At 35.0% G+C, this 18,978-nt stretch overlaps 1 long non-coding RNA gene across 1 annotated transcript in view; it reads right to left on the reverse strand.

The window, feature by feature from the left end:
• Nucleotides 1-18,565, reverse strand: part of LOC105478724 (uncharacterized) — a 41,479-nt gene extending 22,914 nt beyond the window's left edge. The window contains exons 1-2 of the long non-coding RNA XR_985410.3: nucleotides 18,274-18,565; nucleotides 848-1,043 (exon numbers count right to left, since the gene is read on the reverse strand). This is a non-coding gene — a long non-coding RNA (uncharacterized lncRNA). The remainder of the gene's footprint in view (nucleotides 1-847; nucleotides 1,044-18,273) is intronic.
• Nucleotides 18,566-18,978: the final 413 nt, after the last annotated feature.

Raw genomic sequence — 18,978 nt, forward strand, 5'->3', positions numbered from 1 at the left:
GAAAAATGTGGAATATCTGACAACTTGTGCGTTTGTTCTCTTTGTGCTACTTCTTGTATGATCAAGAATAGATTTTAGTAATTTATAACTTTTGGCCTCACTTTAATCCCTTCTATTATTTTATATTATCTACTAACAAATTGTCCTCTCAACAAAATGTTTAGTGCATTCTCTTAGAACATTATAACTCATTATCAATGTTAACATCTCCTCCTCTCCAGCAAAATATTCAATTTGCTATTAGAAATGACACAATTTACTGCAAGTTCAGAAAACCCATAATGATGGATAATGCTTCAGAGGACAGCCCTAGAGCAGCAGTTTGCCCCTTGGGGAGTGTGTATCTGACATTTGACACACAGGCTGGCCTGGGCATGTTTTTGGCCTTGAAATACTACACTTAACTTGCTTGTCTAATGTTAAAATCTGGATTTATACAAAAAGTTGGTTTTAAAACAGATCTTGAGAAAAAGTCTTAGTAAAACTTACAAACTAGTTGAGGATTATCTTGGGTTCTAACTACTTCTACCTAATGTTTGAGTTCCCTTCCTCCTTTTTTCTTTGCTTTTTAGTAACCCTATTCCTATCAAATACCCAGTTCATTCATTCTTCCTGTGATTTATCCAGTTTACTACTATACTGGACAAGACCTTCCCTCATATCAATGCTCAGAAATTATTCGCCTTGTTCTCTCAGAGTTTTGATTTTCTACTTGCTGACTGGATGAATTCAACAGTGATAATAGCATAACATCTACTAACTGACTGACTCTTTCACACTCTAGTTGCACTTGAACTAGAGGCTACCTGTCACATTTTCGGTTTGGGTCCACAGAGCCGATACTTACTTAGAAGACCTTGATTTCTGTCAAGTGCAAACTGCTTCCCTGCAGATGACACTCTAGGACATGGCATTTGCTTTAAGAAGTGGCTTTAATGAAGAGTCTCCATGGTATGCTTAAGTCTGTAAGCACGATGGCAGTGAGCCATGACACATTTTGGAATCCTCCATCCCACCATGTAAGCAGCTAAAGGACCACAGGACTGGGAAGTAGATAAAGAAAGGATGTATTAGACTAAACACAAAGATTCAAGTTGTATAAGACTTAGTTCATGGGTTTCAATAACTCTGTCTTCTATACTTTGCAAACATTTTCTTTTTAAATATTTTGTTTTATAATATTTACAAGTCACGTAAGTGTCACAGAAAATTGAATATTTTTAGCATCCTTTTAACAGTTCCAGTCTGGCCCTTACATCTGGAAGTTTATTTACTTGTTTATGTGTGTATCAAAGCAATACATGCCTATAGTTTAAAAAGAAAGAAAGAAAACAAATTGTATTCAAATCTTATAAGAAATGTAAACTATTCCCTGCTTCACTCTTTCTCAATCTCATTTCCTGGAAGCATGTTTCTAATATCATTTGTTATTTCATAATCTATTTACTTTAGATGTTGCTTACTGACTACTTATTTTAAGAGAAGAGGGGAAATATCCTCTCTCCAGTTACCTATCTCTTTCCTCTAAAAAGTTACATCATCATATTTCGTTGAAATATTGTTAAAGATGCTGGGCGTGGTGGCTCACACCTGTAATCCCAGCACTTTGGGAGGCCGAGGCGGGCAGATCACAAGGTCAGGAGATAGAGACCATCCTGGCTAACATGGTGAAACCCTGTCTCTATTAAAAATACAAAAAATTAGGCAGGCGTGGTGGTGGGCGCCTGTAGTCCCAGACACTCGGGAGGCTGAGGCAGGAGAATGGCGTGAACCTGGGAGGCAGAGCTTGCAGTGAGCCGAGATCGTGCCACTGCACTTCAGCCTGGGTGACAGAGTGAGACTCTGTCTCAAAAAAAAAAAAAAAAAAAGAGAAAAGAAAGCAATATTGTTAAAGATTTGATTTCTTTTGACCTCAAAACACTGCTTGCTATTGAGCCACGCAGTGTACTACTTTTCATTCTTGTATAAGTATTACTACTTGTTCTCTTTCCCCTGGTCCTTTTAACCTCATTTCTTTGTTCATACTCTTTTTTTCTTAACCTTCATTTTCTGCTTCCTCTGACTACTTCTTACTCTGGAGTAACAATTGCTTTGGTTTTTATATGCTTAGATTTCTATATATCTACTAGAACATTTTATATATTTGTCAAATCACTATGAACATTTTTCTGAATATTCCTTTTAACAGTCTTATTTCTCATGAAATGGACTAATAGTCTCTTTTTTTCTAATACAATATTAGTGAGCATAAGTTGAAGTTTTCTTCTGCTCCCTGTGTTGTCCCTTTTTCTTGAGTACATTACAGTGTTTATTTATTTTGACTCTGTCTTTCATGTTGGAACCTTTCCTATAATCTATGGTGATCTTGGCTGCCATTCAGATTGAAAAATAAGTCACTAAGAAAATGACTGGAAGAGCCTATTTGCACGGAAAGAGCTTGTCATATGAGAGAGCTGCACTCTAGATCTAGTGAAAAATAATAAATTGGCATTTTCATGTAGGCATGTAAATGTCCATTTCTGTGGAGTCTACTCTTGGGACAATTCAGTTTCTCCGAAAAGGGACCCTTGCTATCAGCATGAAAATCCCAACCCACACAGGGCATGTTTGTCACTGGCTGTGTGGAGGATGGGAGGGTATCTGGTTATCTAATCCTTCCTTACACAGACATCCGGTCAATGCCTCTGTATTCAGCCTTGGAACTCTCACCACTTTCCAGTTCACCTGGTTCACCCCACACTTGAGTCTCTCTTTGTGGGGTGAACAGCCTTGCAAATTTTCCCTGCAGAAATCTAAAGTTCATGTTTCTTGTTCTGCTATGTCAATTACCTATCCTCAGTCAGCTTTCTGTCTTCTCAAAATTTGGTAATATCTAGTGGCTCCTGTTTCTTTCTTTCTTTCTTTTTTTTTTTTTTTTTTTTTTTTTGAGATGGAGTCTCACTCTGTCACCCAGGCTGGAGTGCAGTGGCTCGATCTCAGCTCATTGCAAGCTCTGCCTCCCAGCTTCAAGCAATTCTTCCGCCTCCGTCTCCCGAGTAGCTGGGACTACAGGCGCCCGCCACCACGCCTGGCTAATTTTTTGTATTTTTTAGTAGACACGGGGTTTCACTGTGTTAGCCAGGATGGTCTCGATCTCGATCTCCTGACCTTGTGATCTGCCCGCCTCGGCCTCCCACAGTGCTGGGATTACAGGTGTGAGCCACCGTGCCCGGCCAGCTCCTGTCTCTTCAACCATTCTCTTTGTCTTTGAGGGTATATTCTTTAAAAAAAAAATTCTCTACTTATTATTTTAGTGGAATTCCAGAGGCAAGTATATATAAAGATATGCACTCAACTCATTGTTTTTTACTGGTTGTCTCAGCACATATATTGAATTGCCAAGAGAGGCTGGAGTAGCATCTATTTATTTCATGTCTTTATCACAACATTATAGTTACTTGTGTTATAGGTAGCAATAGATAACTTACTGTGTTGGGACAATACCAAATTATGCAAGGCGATAAATTGTATTATAAGTCTGAGATATTTTCCATCTGATTATTATATTTATAATAAGACTAAAGTAATTAGAGACTGTAAATTTTTCAATTACTTATATTTTGCATTTGGGGATAATTTTAATTTAAGAATAATCTGAAATCACAATCTATTTACAATAAAAAAAAATCAGTTGCCAGCTACAAGTTCTAATTGATGCCAATTGCAAGTACCTTTAATATCACACAACCAAAACCTATAGAAATAAACAGGAAATAAAAAGTAAAAGCAATTTACTTATAAATAAAGGAAGTAAAAAAGGATTTTATGGAAAATGTATTATGCCTACTAACATTGATAACCAAGTTTAAATGTTGGATTTGTCCAAGCAGTTTCATTGTTCTCACATTGATTTTATAAGTAAAAAATGTTATACATTTGAACTTAAAAGTAAATAATATAACATTTTAACCTGTTTTATAAGATGAGTTTCTACATGAACATTCTGGTTGGAAAAAAAATGTTTCTTGACCAAAACAAAAGAGAGAGAAAGAAACAGAAAGGAAAAAATTTTTGCAAACCAGACAATGAGCTTAAGTTCCTTTCCAGTTCTACAATTTTATCATTGTAAGTCTCTTAAATTACTCTGTTTCACGTCATCTGTAAAATTGCAATAATAATACCTACTTTTACAGAATTATGAATATCAAATTAAGTACTGTATGGGGAGCTATAAATTCCTTTAGATGTGTAATTTATTATTAATCATCAAATCTGTGGAAATAAGAAAAGCAAAAAGTCCATGACATTATAACACAGCGTGCAATTTTCTCTTTCCACTCCTGGTATTTATATACAGAGTTGTCCCTGTATGTCTTCTTATATTTTTTAATCCTAACCTAAATAGTAGTGTAGCTTTAGTCACATGGTCAAATCACGTTTGCTGTCAAACGCTGCTTCCTGCAGAAGAAGCTCATGAGTATAATTATGCAGTTGTGCATTTTTATCAGTAGTGACATCCCTTTGCCAGAAGATTTCAGACAAAACTGAACTCAGAAGCTGGAAGTCCTCTGTTGTAGCAGCTGAGCTCCTTCATGACACATTCATAGGGGGATGCGAAGAACCTAACCATGCAAGTCTGACCAAAATGTTTATGAACACGTCTTCTAATTTCATACCTATTGAATTCTTCAGTTATTATCTGTACCTTCAACACACTTCTGTCAAGGGTACCAGGAGTATATAGATCAGGAGTGATCACCGAGGCCGGGTGTTGTGGCTCAAGCCTGTAATCCCAGCACTTTAGGGGGTCAAAGTGGGTGGATCCCTTGAGGCCAGGAGTCTGAGACCAGCCTGGCCAACACAGTGAAACCCTGTCTCTGCCAAAAATTAGCTGAGCATGGTGGCATGCGACTGTAGTCCCAGCTACTTGGAAGGGTGAGGCGTGAGGATCGTTTGAACCCAGGAGGCAGAGGTTGCAGTGAATTGAGATTGCTCCACTGCCCTTCAACCTGGGCAACAGAGTGAGACTCTGTCAAAAGAAAAGAAGTGTCTATTCAGTTGGTTTTTGTGACCTTCAGTGAATCTGCCAGAAATTCTGAGCATATATACTAAATAATTTCAAGTGTTCTTTGTACTTTCTTATGTAGTGAAAATGGTAATAGGGCCTGGCACAGTGGCTCATGTCTGTAATCCCTCCCAGCATGTTGGGAGGCTGAGGCAGGTGGATCACTTGAGGTGAGGTGTTCAAGACCAGCCTGACTAACATGGTGAAACCCTATACTAAAATAATACAAAGTTAGCTGGCCGTGGTGATGCACGCCTGTAATCCCAGCTACTTGGGAGGCTGAGGCAGGAGAATTCCTTGAACCCAGGAGGCGGAGGTTGCAATGAGCCGAGATCATGCCATTGTACAACAATGCCTGGGCAACAAAAGTGAAACTGTGTTTCAAAAAAAAAAGAAAGAAAAACTGGACATAGAACTTCTCTTTTGTTCCATTAGAGTCTAGAAGTGATTTGCTAGAGAAGAAAGAATCTCTATGAGAAAATCTTACCTTCATTTTGGGATCTATTAAAATCTACTACAAATATTTGTGAGTTATTGACTTCCACTATGAATACATGCACTATTTAACAACAACAAAAATAATCTCTGGCATCAAAACAGTTCACAACCTGTATCCAGTTTTGAAAACATGTCTCACATGGTATCTATATTATTGTTAAGTAGATGTTCAAATCAAAGATCTGCTGCATCGTGGTGCTATTCCTCCTGGATCTGTTTCTGTCCTGACGTCAATTTGTATTTCCTTCCCTCTGTGAATTTTGAGGTATGTTTACTCCGTGATGTCTTGGATCTGTCCTTAATTGCTGGTGACATGTCAAATAGCAGACATAAGTGAGAAGTCTTCAGTGATGAGAGCCCTTTATATTCCATTATAAACTACCCGTTTATAATGGAAGTCTATCAAATGGAAACAGAAGCTGTAGTTGGCATTTTTTTAAAAAAGACACTACAATTTCTGACTACCATAGGCTTGCCTTCTTTTCAGAAACCTAGGAAGGAGAAACCTCAGCACGTGTGTCACTGAATAGGAACACCAGACTCCATGAGCGGTCTCTAAATGTCTGTTTCACACAACAGTTATGCACTGGCTTCAGGAGCCCAATATTTCATTTCAAAGACATTCCTGCAAAGCTGTTCATTATTGATCCCAAGAGAGGAAAGAGAAGACCGATACAAGGACCACTCTGATAAGCAGATTGGTATTTAGAAAAGACAACTGCTCTTTATACACAAAACCAAATGGCATTAACAACCATGAAGAGGTCTTAGCCATGACATATAATTCTATAAACTCTATATTACTTAATATAGTAATGGAGGAGGGACATTCAGGTTAATAGCAACTTACCATATCACCAATTTTTAATTAAATAAACTATTAAAAGGTACTCAAAACTACACTAGATGTTTTATTTTTAGGGTTTTTTTGGGGGGATGGACTTGCAATTCCAAAGTTATATTAGGCTCTTTTAGTGCTTTTTATAGACATCATTATCATACACAGAGGTATAAGAAAGTACCCAGCACTAGGATCAGATAAACTTAATTACAGAAAATTAAATATCACTTATGGATAGTATTTCTCACCACAGGAAATCATTAGAAAAAGAAGTGGAATTAATTTAATATCTTTTTAAGCCCCTTAAAAATGAATCTCAGCCTTAATTGATGGACGTATGGACACATATTCTCTACTCAAAGTATGAACCTCATTTAAAACTCATCTGAAAATTGACCACATGGCCTCTACTGCAGTAAGCGTTGCCCCGCTACCTCACAGTGAAGTGCTTTGCAGTTTAGATAACTCTAATTATTCAAAATACACGCTTGCTATTAAAAGACTTTCTTATAAGGCTTCCCTTTCTTCCTCCCTGTCTTCTAGTCTAACATTTTTTTAACTATATATAATTTTAAGGGGTTTAAAAAATAACTACTGGAAAATAGGTGACTAAATAAGGAACAGAAGAAAACAGGAGGAAGGACAATAAGAGGAATCATGTGGCTAAGAAGAAGGCAGGATGCAGGTCTTGTGCACTCTCTACAGGGAGGCTGCAATTGGGTTCTGAGCTTCTGTGTTTCCAAAGCTAAGGGGAAAATAGGATCAAATACTTGACTCATAGAGTACATTGTATAAATAACCATTTTCCAGAAAATGTTCAATTATTTAGGAACTGCGGCCTGAGAAATGTCACTCATAAACATCATTCTAAAGCAACTAATATACCAAGCATAAATTAAAGGGGAGCAGGGAACAAAACTTATGGCTACAGCATCAGGAGTGGCACCAACTGTGACCCTAAGACTTCACAATGGCCTCTTCTCTTCCTCTTTATCTTCAGTTTCAGTAGAATGGACTGAACTCAATAAATGCCACCAAGTGACTGGTCATTTGCCAAAAATCAAAATTCTACACTGAGCTCCAAGGCAAATATAATTAGGGATCAAGGGGTCAGACAAGCACACTTGGTTTTTGTGCTTACTAGAAAAGTGGTGTTGCTAAGCAGCTAGCTCTTAAATCTCAGACATTATCAGAACACCAAAGCGGGAAATATTGGCAACTTTGTGAATTTGTGAGCCTTACTGGTAGATTTTGAAAAAATAAAGTGGCCTCCCAATAACTGGTCATAGGTTATTAGGAGGGAAAATTCATATGGCTGTGCTTTTTTAGGGTTTTACATTCATGAAAATCTTTATATTTAGAATTGTCGGTATCTTTGAAGGAGGCCATCAATGTAGTCAGCATATTTGTGTATCTTTGTTAAAACATTAACTATAGACAGTTAAAATATACCACAATTTTTGTAACTTTCTTAGCTCTTTTTTACTTTTCACTATTCTACAAGCTTCAAAGATATATGTTGGATTTCTCCCAACTATTGAGAGGTCTTAGATAAATGCTAAGTTTTAAAATTACGCTACATGCTCTCCCCTAGCATCATGAGGATTACAGCCACAGGTAATAATCTGGTGATAACTAAACTGACTTAAACTGGAATGGGAATGTTCATATCAGTCTAGAGAACATTGAGTTATGGACCTAGCAATGATAGTGATGTGGTAGCCCCCAAGGCAGCAAATGATTCCTGTAGACCTCCTCAAACCTTACCAGAATTGATCTGTGTGACAAATGTCTGGCTGAAGTAATGGTGTAACACTTCTGAGAATAGATTATAAAAAGACTGCAAAAGCTGCAACTTCTACCTGGGTATGTCTTTCTCTCTCTCTCTCTCTCTCTCTCTCTCACACACACACACACACACATACACACACACACACACACACATTCACCACTGTGGAAAGCAAGCTAATATATTGAGACAGCCTTATTGATAGTCCTACATTATAAGAAACTGAGGCCCTCTAATAGCCTGTAATGAACTGAGGCCTGCCAACAACCACATGAAATAATTTGGAAGCAGGTCTTTTGACCACAGCCAAGTCGTGGGATGACTGCAGCCTCACGAAATATCTTGAGTCAGAATACTCCAGCAAAGCCAGAAAAATATTGATTCTAAGTGGAAATTTAAGTATATATATTGTAAACCTGAGAACAACGACTAAAACATCTAGACAAAATGATATGGTAATAACTGCAATAGATAAATTAAGATGATATACTAAAAACTGCTGAAAATAAAGAAGACAGAAAAGGGGAGGGGGATAAACAAAAGAACAAACATCAAATAAATAATATAATTAATATAATAATTAAATTATATAATTATATAATATTGTATAATTATATTAATAATATATAATTAAGTGTAAGCATTTACATTAAGTGTGAATAGTCTAAAAATGCTATTTAAACTACAGATTCTCAGAATGGATAAAAATCAATGACCCAGCTACATGTTGCCTACGATAAACTCATTGGAAACTTAAGGATATGGGCAAGAAAAAGTAAAAGGACAGAAAGAGATATACCATACAAACTCTAATCAAAAGAAAATGTGAGTGGTTACATTAATATCAGACAAAGTAGGCTTCAGAGCAAAGAAAAACACTAGAGACAGAGAAAGATGTTACATAATGATAAAAGTATCCATTTGCCAGGATGATATAACATTCCTCCATGTGTCCATACCTAAAAACAGATGACAAGTCACATGAAACAAAAACTGACAAAATTAAGAGAAATGGACAAATCTACAGTTGTGGTTAGGGACTTCAGCACCACTCTTACAGTAATCTGTAGGAGCAGGAGACAGAAAATCAGCAAGCATATGGAATAAGTGAACATCACCATTTACCAATGGAATCTAATCCACCTTTATAGAATATTCCGGCCAGGCGCGGTGGCTCATGCCTGTAATCACAGCACTTTGGGAGGCTGAGGCGGGCAGATCACGAGGTTAGGAGATCAAGACCATCCTGGCCAACATGGTGAAACTCCGTCTCTACTAAAAATACAAAAATTAGCTGGGTGTGGTGGCTGCACACCTGTAGTCCCAGCTACTTGGGAGGCTGTGGCAGGAGAATCACTTGAACCTGGGAGGTGGAGGTTGCAGTGAGCTGAGATGGTGCCTGCACTTCAGCCTGGTGATAGAGCGAGACTCCGTCAAAAAAAAAAAAAAAAAAAAAAAAAAGATATTCCGCCCCAATAGCAGCAGAATGTACTTTTTTTTTGGAATATTCACCAAGACAGATCTTATCCTGAAGGATGTAGGGGTGGAAGTTGGGATGACATTTTAAACACATGTGAAATAACTAAATTAAATAAGAAAAGTAGATTATATAACCATACTAAAAGTAAAGTAGAATCAATAACAGGAAGATAACAGGAAAGTCTCTAAACATTTGCAATTAAAAATACTCTTGTAAATAATCATAGGGGATAGGCTTAGAGGAAACTAGAAGATGTTTTGAATTGAAAGAAAATGAAAATAAAACATGTCAAAATTTATGTGATAGGGCCAAAGCAGTACTTAGAGGAAAGTCATAACATTAAATGCTTGTGTTAGAAAAGAAAAAATAAGTCAAATAAATAATCTAAATCCTTCACCTTATGAATGTAGAAAAATAGTAGCAAATAAATCCAAAGCAAGTCAGAGGGAGGAAGGAATACGGATTAAGACAGAAAATAATGAAATGGAAACACAAAACTAATGATGAAAATTCATGAAAATAAAAGTTGTTTCTTTTAAAAGATCAACAAAATCCATAAATCCTAGCAATACCAATAAAGAATAAAACAGAGAAGACAGAAATTACAAATATCAGAAATAAAAGAAAAATACTACTATACTCTGCAACCATTAAAAAAATAAGAATACCATACACAAATCTAGTTACAGAAAATCACAAATTTGGGTGAAACAGACCAATACCTTGAAAATCATCAACTTCCAAAAACTCACCTAAGTTTAAAGAGATAAACTGGATAGTTTTACAACTTTTAAAGAAATTTAATTAACAATTTTTAAAACTTCCAAAAAAGGAACTTCTAAATAATGTTGCTGATTAATTCTTACTTAACAATATTTAATAAATATTTAACAAATAAGTAAAGCAATTCTGCACTATTTTCAAGAAAATAGAAGAGGAAGAAATATTCAATAATTCATTTCATGATGACAGCATTACCCTGTTAACAAATCAGGCACAGGAATTACAAAAAAATCTACAAACCAATATCCTTCATGGACAAAGATTTAGAAATTATTAACAAAATTTTAGCAAAGTTAATGTAGTCATATTTTTAAAAACTGTACCTCACAACTAACTGGGGTTCATCACAGGAATGCAGGAGTGGTTCAATATTTGAAAATCAATCAATATTATTTACCATACTAGTAGCCAAGGAAGTAAAGTCTTATGAATATATGAATTGTCGTGGAAAAAACATTTGAGAAAATTCAACATCCATTCATTATTAAAAAAAAAAAAAAGACTCAAGAAACCAGGAATAGAAGGGAATTTCTTCAGCCTGCTAATGAGTATTTACCAAAAATCCACAGCTGACATCATGCTTACTGATGACTTCCTGTATTTTCCTACTAAAGTCAGGAATGAGGAAAGGATGTACATGCTCACAGCTTCCAGTCAACATTGCACCTTAAATCTTGGCTAGTACAATAAGGCAAGAATAAGAAAGAAATGGCACAGACTGAAGAACAGTAAATAAAACTGTCCCGATACATAGACCTGATTGTCTCTTTAGAAATGGGAATTTCTGCATAAGAAGTCCTAGAACTAAGTTAATTTAGCAAGGACACAGCCTACAAGGTCAACACAAAAATCAACGGTATTTCTATAAACTACCAATGAACAACTGGAAGCCAACACTTTATTATAGCTCCAAAACAAATGGAATACTTAGATGTATACATCTAAGAATACATGTACAGGATTTCTATGCTGAAAACAATGCTGATGAAATAAATCAGAAAATATCAAAATAAATGAAACAACGTATTTTTTGCATGTACTAGAAGACTCAACATAATAAAGATGTTCATCCTTCACAGATTGAACTATACATTTGATGCAGTTTTAACTGAAATCCCAGTAGGATTTTTTTTTTTTTTTGCAATATAGAAAATATGATTATAAATTCATGTGTTCATATGTAAAGTGAAGGAACTAGAGTGGCCAAAGAAATTTTGAAAGAGGTGAATAAAGTTGGAAACAGATTACTCTTTTAAGACTTACTATAGAAATAAAGACTTTTCCAGATAAACAAAAGCTGAGGGATTTCATCAACAACAGATCTGTCCCATAAGAAATGTTAAAAGTATTTCTTCAATCTGAAAGAAAATGATGTTAATAAGAAATAAGAAATCATCTAAAGGTACAATCTCAATGATAATAATAAGTACACAGACAAACACAGAACATTATGACACCATCAATGTGGTGTGTTAACTATTCATATCTTGGGTAGGAAGACTAAAAGATGAACCTATCAAAACTAATAACTACAACAACTTTTCAAGACATAGACAATATAATGAGATATAAATAGAAACAATAAAAGGTAAAAAGCAGAGAGTATGAAGTTAAAAGTGTAGTTTTTATTAGTTTTCTCTTTGCTTGTTAATTTGTTGGTTTTTGAAATTGGTGTTAAGTTTTCATCAGTGTAAAATAATAGATTAGAAGATGTTATTTGAACGCCCCATGGTAACCGTAAATTAAAAAACCTACAGGAGATACATAAAAAAATAAAAAGCAAGAAATTAAAACATACCACTATAGAAATCACCTTGTCTAAAGGGAAGACAGAACAGAAGGAAAGAAGGAAGAGAAGACCACAAAATAACAAGAAAACAAATTTTAAAATGGCAGTAGTAAGTTCTTATCAATAATAACATTGAATGTAAATAGACTAAAATATCCAATCGAAAGACACAGATTAGCTGAATGGATTAGAAAAACGTGACCAAGGTTCTGCTGCCTACAAGAAATACACTTCACCTATAAAGACACACATAGACTGAAAATAAAGGGATGGAAAATATATTCCATGCAAACAGAAACCAAAACAAGAACAAGAATAGCTATACTTATATCTGACAAAATAGATTTCAAGGGAAAAACTATAAATAGGGACAAAAAAGTCATTATATAATATTAAAGTGGTCAATTCAGCAAGAGGACATTAATACTTGTAAATACACATGCACCCTACAGTGGAGCACCTAGATATATAAAGCAAATATTATTAGACGTAAAGAGAAGTGATAGACCCCAATACAATAATAGCAAGAGATGTTAACACTCCACTTTCAGCATTGGACAGATCATCCCAACAGAAAAAAAATTCAACAACATTTTTAAAAGATCATTTATCATGACCAAATGGGATTTATCACAGGGATGCAAGGATAGTTCAACATATGCAAATTAATTTGTGATAAATCATATCAATAGTATGAAGGACAAAACCCATATGATCTTTTCAATTGGTGCTAGAAAGCATTTGATAAAATTCAACATTGCTTCATGATAAAAGCCCTCAAAGAAACTGGGAATAGAGGGAACACACACAGTAAAAACCATATGTGACAGACCTACAGCTAGTATCATACTGAATGGGGTGGGGGGTGGAACAGGAAGCCTTTCCTCTAAGAGCTGGGAAAAAAAAAAAAAAAAGATGCCTACTTTCACAACTGTTATTTAACACAATACTGGAAGTCCCAGGTAGAGCAATCAGACAAGAGAAAGAGACAAAGGGCATCCAAATTGGAAAGAAATAAGTCAAGCTATCATTATTTGCAGATTATATGAGCTTATATTTGGGAAAACCTAGACTCCACCAAAAAAACTATTAGAACTAATAAATTTAGTAAAGTTGCAGGATACAAAATCAAATACAAAAATCAGTAGCATTTCTAAATGTGGACAGTAAACAGTCTGAAAGAGAAATCAAGAAAGTAATTCCATTTACAATAGCTACAAATAAAATTAAATGGAATTAACCAAAGAAGTTAAATATCTCTGCAATCAAAACTATAAAATATTGATGCAAGAAATTGAAGAGGACACACAAAAAAATAGAAAAATATTCCATGTTCATAGATTGGTAAAATCAATATTGTTAAAATGTCCACACTATCCAAAGCAATCTACAGATTCAATGCAATCCCTGTCAAAATATCAATGACATTCTTAAAAGAAATAGGAAAGATAATCATAAAATTTATATGGAACCACAAAATACCCAGAATAGCAAAATTCATCCTGAGTAAAAAGAATAAAACTGGAGAAATCACATTACCTGACTTCAAATCATACTATAGAGCTGTAGTAAACAAAACAACATGGCACTGGCATAAAAACAGACACATAGATCAATGGAACAGAATAAAGAATCCAGAAAAAAATCCATACATCTACCATGAAATCATTTTCAATAAAGGTGCCAAGAACATAGATGAAGGAAAAGGCAGTCTCTTCAATAAATAGTGCAGGGAAAATTGAATATCCATATACAGAAGACTAGAATTATTTCTCTTCATATATAAAAATCCAATCAAAATGCATTAGAGATTTATATTTAAGACCTCAAACTATGAAACTATTAAAAGAAAACATTAGAGAAACTCTTCAGGACATTGGTCTTTCCAGATATTTTTAAAATAATACCCTACAAGCACAGACAAACAAAGCTAAAATGAACAAATGGGATCACATCAAGTTAAGAAACCTCTGTACAGCAAGGGCAATGATCAACAAAGTGAAGAGACAAACCACAAAATGGGAGAAAATATTTCCAAGCTATCCATCTGACAAACAATTCATAATTAAAATATATAAGGAGCTCAAACAATAGTAAAAAAATCTAATAATCTGATTTTTAAAATGGGCAAATGATTGGAATAGACATTTCTCAAAAGAAGACATACAAATGACAAATAGGTATACGAAAAGGTACTCAACATCACTGTTCATCAGAGAAATGCAAATCAAAAGTATAATGAGATATCATCTCATTCCAGTTAAAATGGCTTATATCCAAAAGACAGGCAATAACAAATTTTGGTGAGGATGTGGAGAAAAAGAAACCCTCACCCACAGTTGGTGTGAATGTAAATTAGTACGACGACTATGGAGAACAGTATGGAGGTTCCTCAAAAAACTAAAGATAGAGCTACCATGTGATCCAGCAATCCAACCGCTAGTTATACACCCAAAAGAAAGGAGATCAGTATATCAAAGAGATATTTGCACTACCATGTTTATTGTAGCACTGTTCACAACAGCCAAGATTTGGAAACAAGTGTTCATCAACAGAATAATGGATAAAGGAAATGTGGTACATATACACAGTGGAGTACTATTCAGTCATAAAAAAGAATGAGATCTTAACATTTGCACCAACATGGATGGAATAGAGGACATTATGTTAAGTGAAATAAGCCAGGCACAGAAAAACTTAGCATATTCTCACTCATTTGTGGAAACTAAAATAACAGAATTCATGGAGATAGAGAGTAGAATAATGTAACCACAAGCTGGGAAGAGTAGTAGGGAGGAAGGAGGGAAGTGCAGATAGTTAATGGGTACAAAAATATACCTAGATAGAATAAATAAGATTAGTATTTGATAACATAACAGAGTGACTACAGGAAACAATAATTTATTATACATTTAAAAATAACTAAAAGAGTATAATTGGAGTGTTTATAACACAAAGAAACAAGAAATACTTTAAGTGATGAATATCCCATTTTCCCTGTTATCATTACACATTGTATGCCTGTATCAAAGTATTTCATGTACCCCATAAATATCTATACCTACTATGTACCCATAAAGATTAAAAATAAAAATAAGTTTTACTATAAAGCTAAGTAAAGAAGAAAGTGGGATATTAGCAAAGGAATAGACCCATAGATCAATGGAACAGAATGGATAGTCTAGATATAGACTCAGACCAATATGGCTAATTAATTTTTGACAAAGGTGCAAAGATTTTTCAATGGAGAATGATTGTCTTTTCAATAAATTAAGTTGAAAAGTCTGACATTAAAATTGGTATGCAGTTGGTAGGCAAAACAGTAAGTCTTCATTTTAAACCTTACACCTTATGTAAAAATTAAAGCAGCTCATAGATCTACATATATAGAGATTAAAATTATAAAATACTTAGAAGAAAAATAAGAAAAAATCCTTATGATATGAAATTAGGCAACCAGTTCTTAGACATAAAAACATAAACCATAATTGGACTTTATCCAAATTACTTTGTGTGAAAGCAACTACTGAGAATTAAAAAAATAATAATAAACTGCAAGTTAGGAGAAAATATTTGCAAATCATATATCCGCAAAGGTCTTTATTCAGCATTCATAAAGACTGCTCAAAACTCAATAGGAAGCAAACACCCAACTGAAAAATAGGCAAAATACTTGAATACATTACACCAATAATCACTTAAGTAAGGCAAATAAGTCCATGAAAAGATGAGCAACATAATTAGCTGTTAAGGGAATGCAAAGCTAACTTACGATAAAATCCAACTCCACACCTATTAGAATGGCTAAAATAAAAAATTATGCCCGTACCAAGCACTAGCAATGAAATGGACCAAATGGGACTCTCATATATTGCTGGTGGGAATGGGAAACGCCTGCACAGGGAACACAGTTTGGCAGTTCCTCATAAAGTCAGACAAACATGTACTACGCAAGACTCAGCACTTCTATTTCTTGACTACCCTCTAAAAATGAAAATAATATCAACACCACTACCTGTACATGAATGTTTATGGCAGTCCCATTCATAGCTGCTCGAAACAGGAAAAAAAATCTCTCAATGGATGAATGAATAAGCCAACTGTGGCACATTAATATAATGGAATACTATCGCAAAAAGAAGGAATAAACTATTGATATCAGAAGCATCTTGAATTAATATCAAAGGCATTTGCTGAGTGAAAGAAACTAGAGCCAAAATGTTCCATGCTGTGTGATTCCATGCTGTGTGATGTCATTATATTACATACTTGAAAAACCAAAGCTCTAGGGATGGAGAGGAGCTCACTTGTCATAGTTTAGAGGCTACGAGAGGATGTGACGACAAAGAGCTAGCAAAGGGACACAAAAGGAAATTTTCAGAGCAATGGAACCATTCTATGCCCTGGTTGTGATGGCGTTTACTTGAATCCATACCTGCGTTAAGAATATATAGACCCGTACATGCCAAAAAAAAAGTGTTTTTACTATAAAATTTCAAAATAAAACATTTTAAGAAACCTATTATAAACAGTAAGATAACATATATTTCTAAATGATAGACATTAGTCACAAATATAATGACGGTCAGAAACATTTAAAATAAATCCTTGTTGAAAACTGGAGAATCTGAGACATTTAAGACTCTTGAGTGAGCAAAAGTTGTTGAATCTCAATCCTTAGTTTTGGGACTTAATCTACAGCTGAGGACATGTCCAGTGTCTTTCTTGCTGGCAGCAGGGCAATGACAAGTGAGTTGTAATCTGACAGAATGGGAGTCAAGTCTTAGCAAAGCTGTGCCAGCATCTGACAAGGCAGCTGACATGAAGGTGACAGGCTGCCTGCTTTGGAGGGCTCCTCTGCAGGGCACTGCCGACCACAGTGGAAACATGACACTCACAGCTTTGCATGAGGCAGATCTGCTAAAAATCAAGTGGTTCACCTGTCGTTCAGACTATGCTTGTTCACTTTACAATTAGGAAGCACCTGTGGAAAATGTCCCACTTAACCTAATCTGCTCATGGGAACAGGGTAGATGGAAAGAGATCGAAGAACAGTCTCAAGCTTTTATGTAGGATGTAAACATTTTAAAAATAGCTAAGATAATGTACAAAAGTATAGACTATATTCTTAAATGTAAAAAAGAAATATATTCCAAACAGCATGAGTAGTATGAAACGTCATATCCAGATGGATTATTTAGTTTAAAAAAACAAATAAAAGAAGCATATATTTACATAAAATATATAACTTAGAGGCACACCTTTGTATATAAAATATATACATTGCATTCATTACAACAAATGAGACAGCTCTTCATGCTTTGACATGATTTTGCCTAAGAGCTTTATATTGCCAAAAAGAACATGTTGTTCTAAATGAATCAGTTATGTTAAAATAATTTTGTATGAATTTATGTATCACATATATAATAATATATAGATAATATAGATAAAAATGAATGTGTATGTGTGTGCGTGTTTGTGTGTGTGTGTGTGTAAGCATAGGAAAAAAAAACAGAAAATGTTAATGGGATTAGCTGAAAAGTGGGCTTCTTTGCAGGAGATGAATGAAGGAGAAAAGGGCAGCCTTTCATTTTTTATGATTTAAAAACATGCTTTTCATATAAAATCTAACCATGCACACCTACAACTTAACATGGAAGAAAAGACAAAGAGATATGTATCAAATGTTAACATTGGTTGTCTTGGTTTCATAAAATGAGATGTAAACTTTATCTTCTTTGTGCTTTTTTGTGTTACCAAAATGTCAGCAGTAGATAAGAATAACTTTCAAAAACAGTAAAACATTATTAAGGTTGAACAGAACAAAACTAAATCTATGCCATAACACCCTTTTGTAGAACACCTCCACTATAATCAATAATTAAATGTAGTTTTCAAGTGCCACCCTACATATATTATCCCAAACCTTTTTTGGTAAATCTAATCTTCTAAATTATCAAAAGGATTGATAGAAATATTGGAGATTTGTTCCAAATTTTTGAATAGGGTAGAAATGTCTTTGCAACATTTAAGAATTCATTTTTACCTTTCCATCACCCCTTGCTGCATACGAACCCTGCCCTCCTCCCCGGCATTCCAGGTTATCTGTGGTACAGGGTCACATCGTGCAATGATGTGGCCACATAGTGACAGGATACACTCATCTATGGTTTCATAATGAACAATCCCCAGTGTCAGTAGCTTTAAAGGATACGCATGTATTTCTCGCTCACAATGCGTGGTTACGCTTCACGCCCATCAGTGCTTCCCTGGGACTGTGCTCTGGGTCATTTTCCCTCAGGAACCAGGGTGGAAGGACACTCTGTCTCCATGTTTCCATGTTTGCTGAGGCAGGGAAAAGGGAAACATAATAAATCACATACCTGGGCTTTAAAAATTACTTTCCGAAGTGACCTGAGTCACTTCCTCTCACATTTCATAAGCTGTAGGAAGTCAAATGACCACACCTAACCACAAAGTGGAAGAGAAATAAAATCCTGCCACTTGCTCAGAAAGAGAAAGGACAAAAACCTTTGATGAATAGAACTAATGACAACCATAGTCAGAATCAGAGGATAAGCAACAACTGACATCAGTAAGAATGCAACTGACTCAGCCTATTAGATACATTTTTCACATCACAGATTTGTTTTAAGTTGAGTGGTTAAATTAAAAATGTTGCACTTCTAGTGCGCTAAAACTATTGTTCTTAAAAAATGAATTTGACAGGTATTATTTCATTTACTTCTTT

This window comes from Macaca nemestrina, chromosome 5, assembly GCF_043159975.1.
Source record: "Macaca nemestrina isolate mMacNem1 chromosome 5, mMacNem.hap1, whole genome shotgun sequence".
NCBI classification, from domain to species: domain Eukaryota; kingdom Metazoa; phylum Chordata; class Mammalia; order Primates; family Cercopithecidae; genus Macaca; species Macaca nemestrina.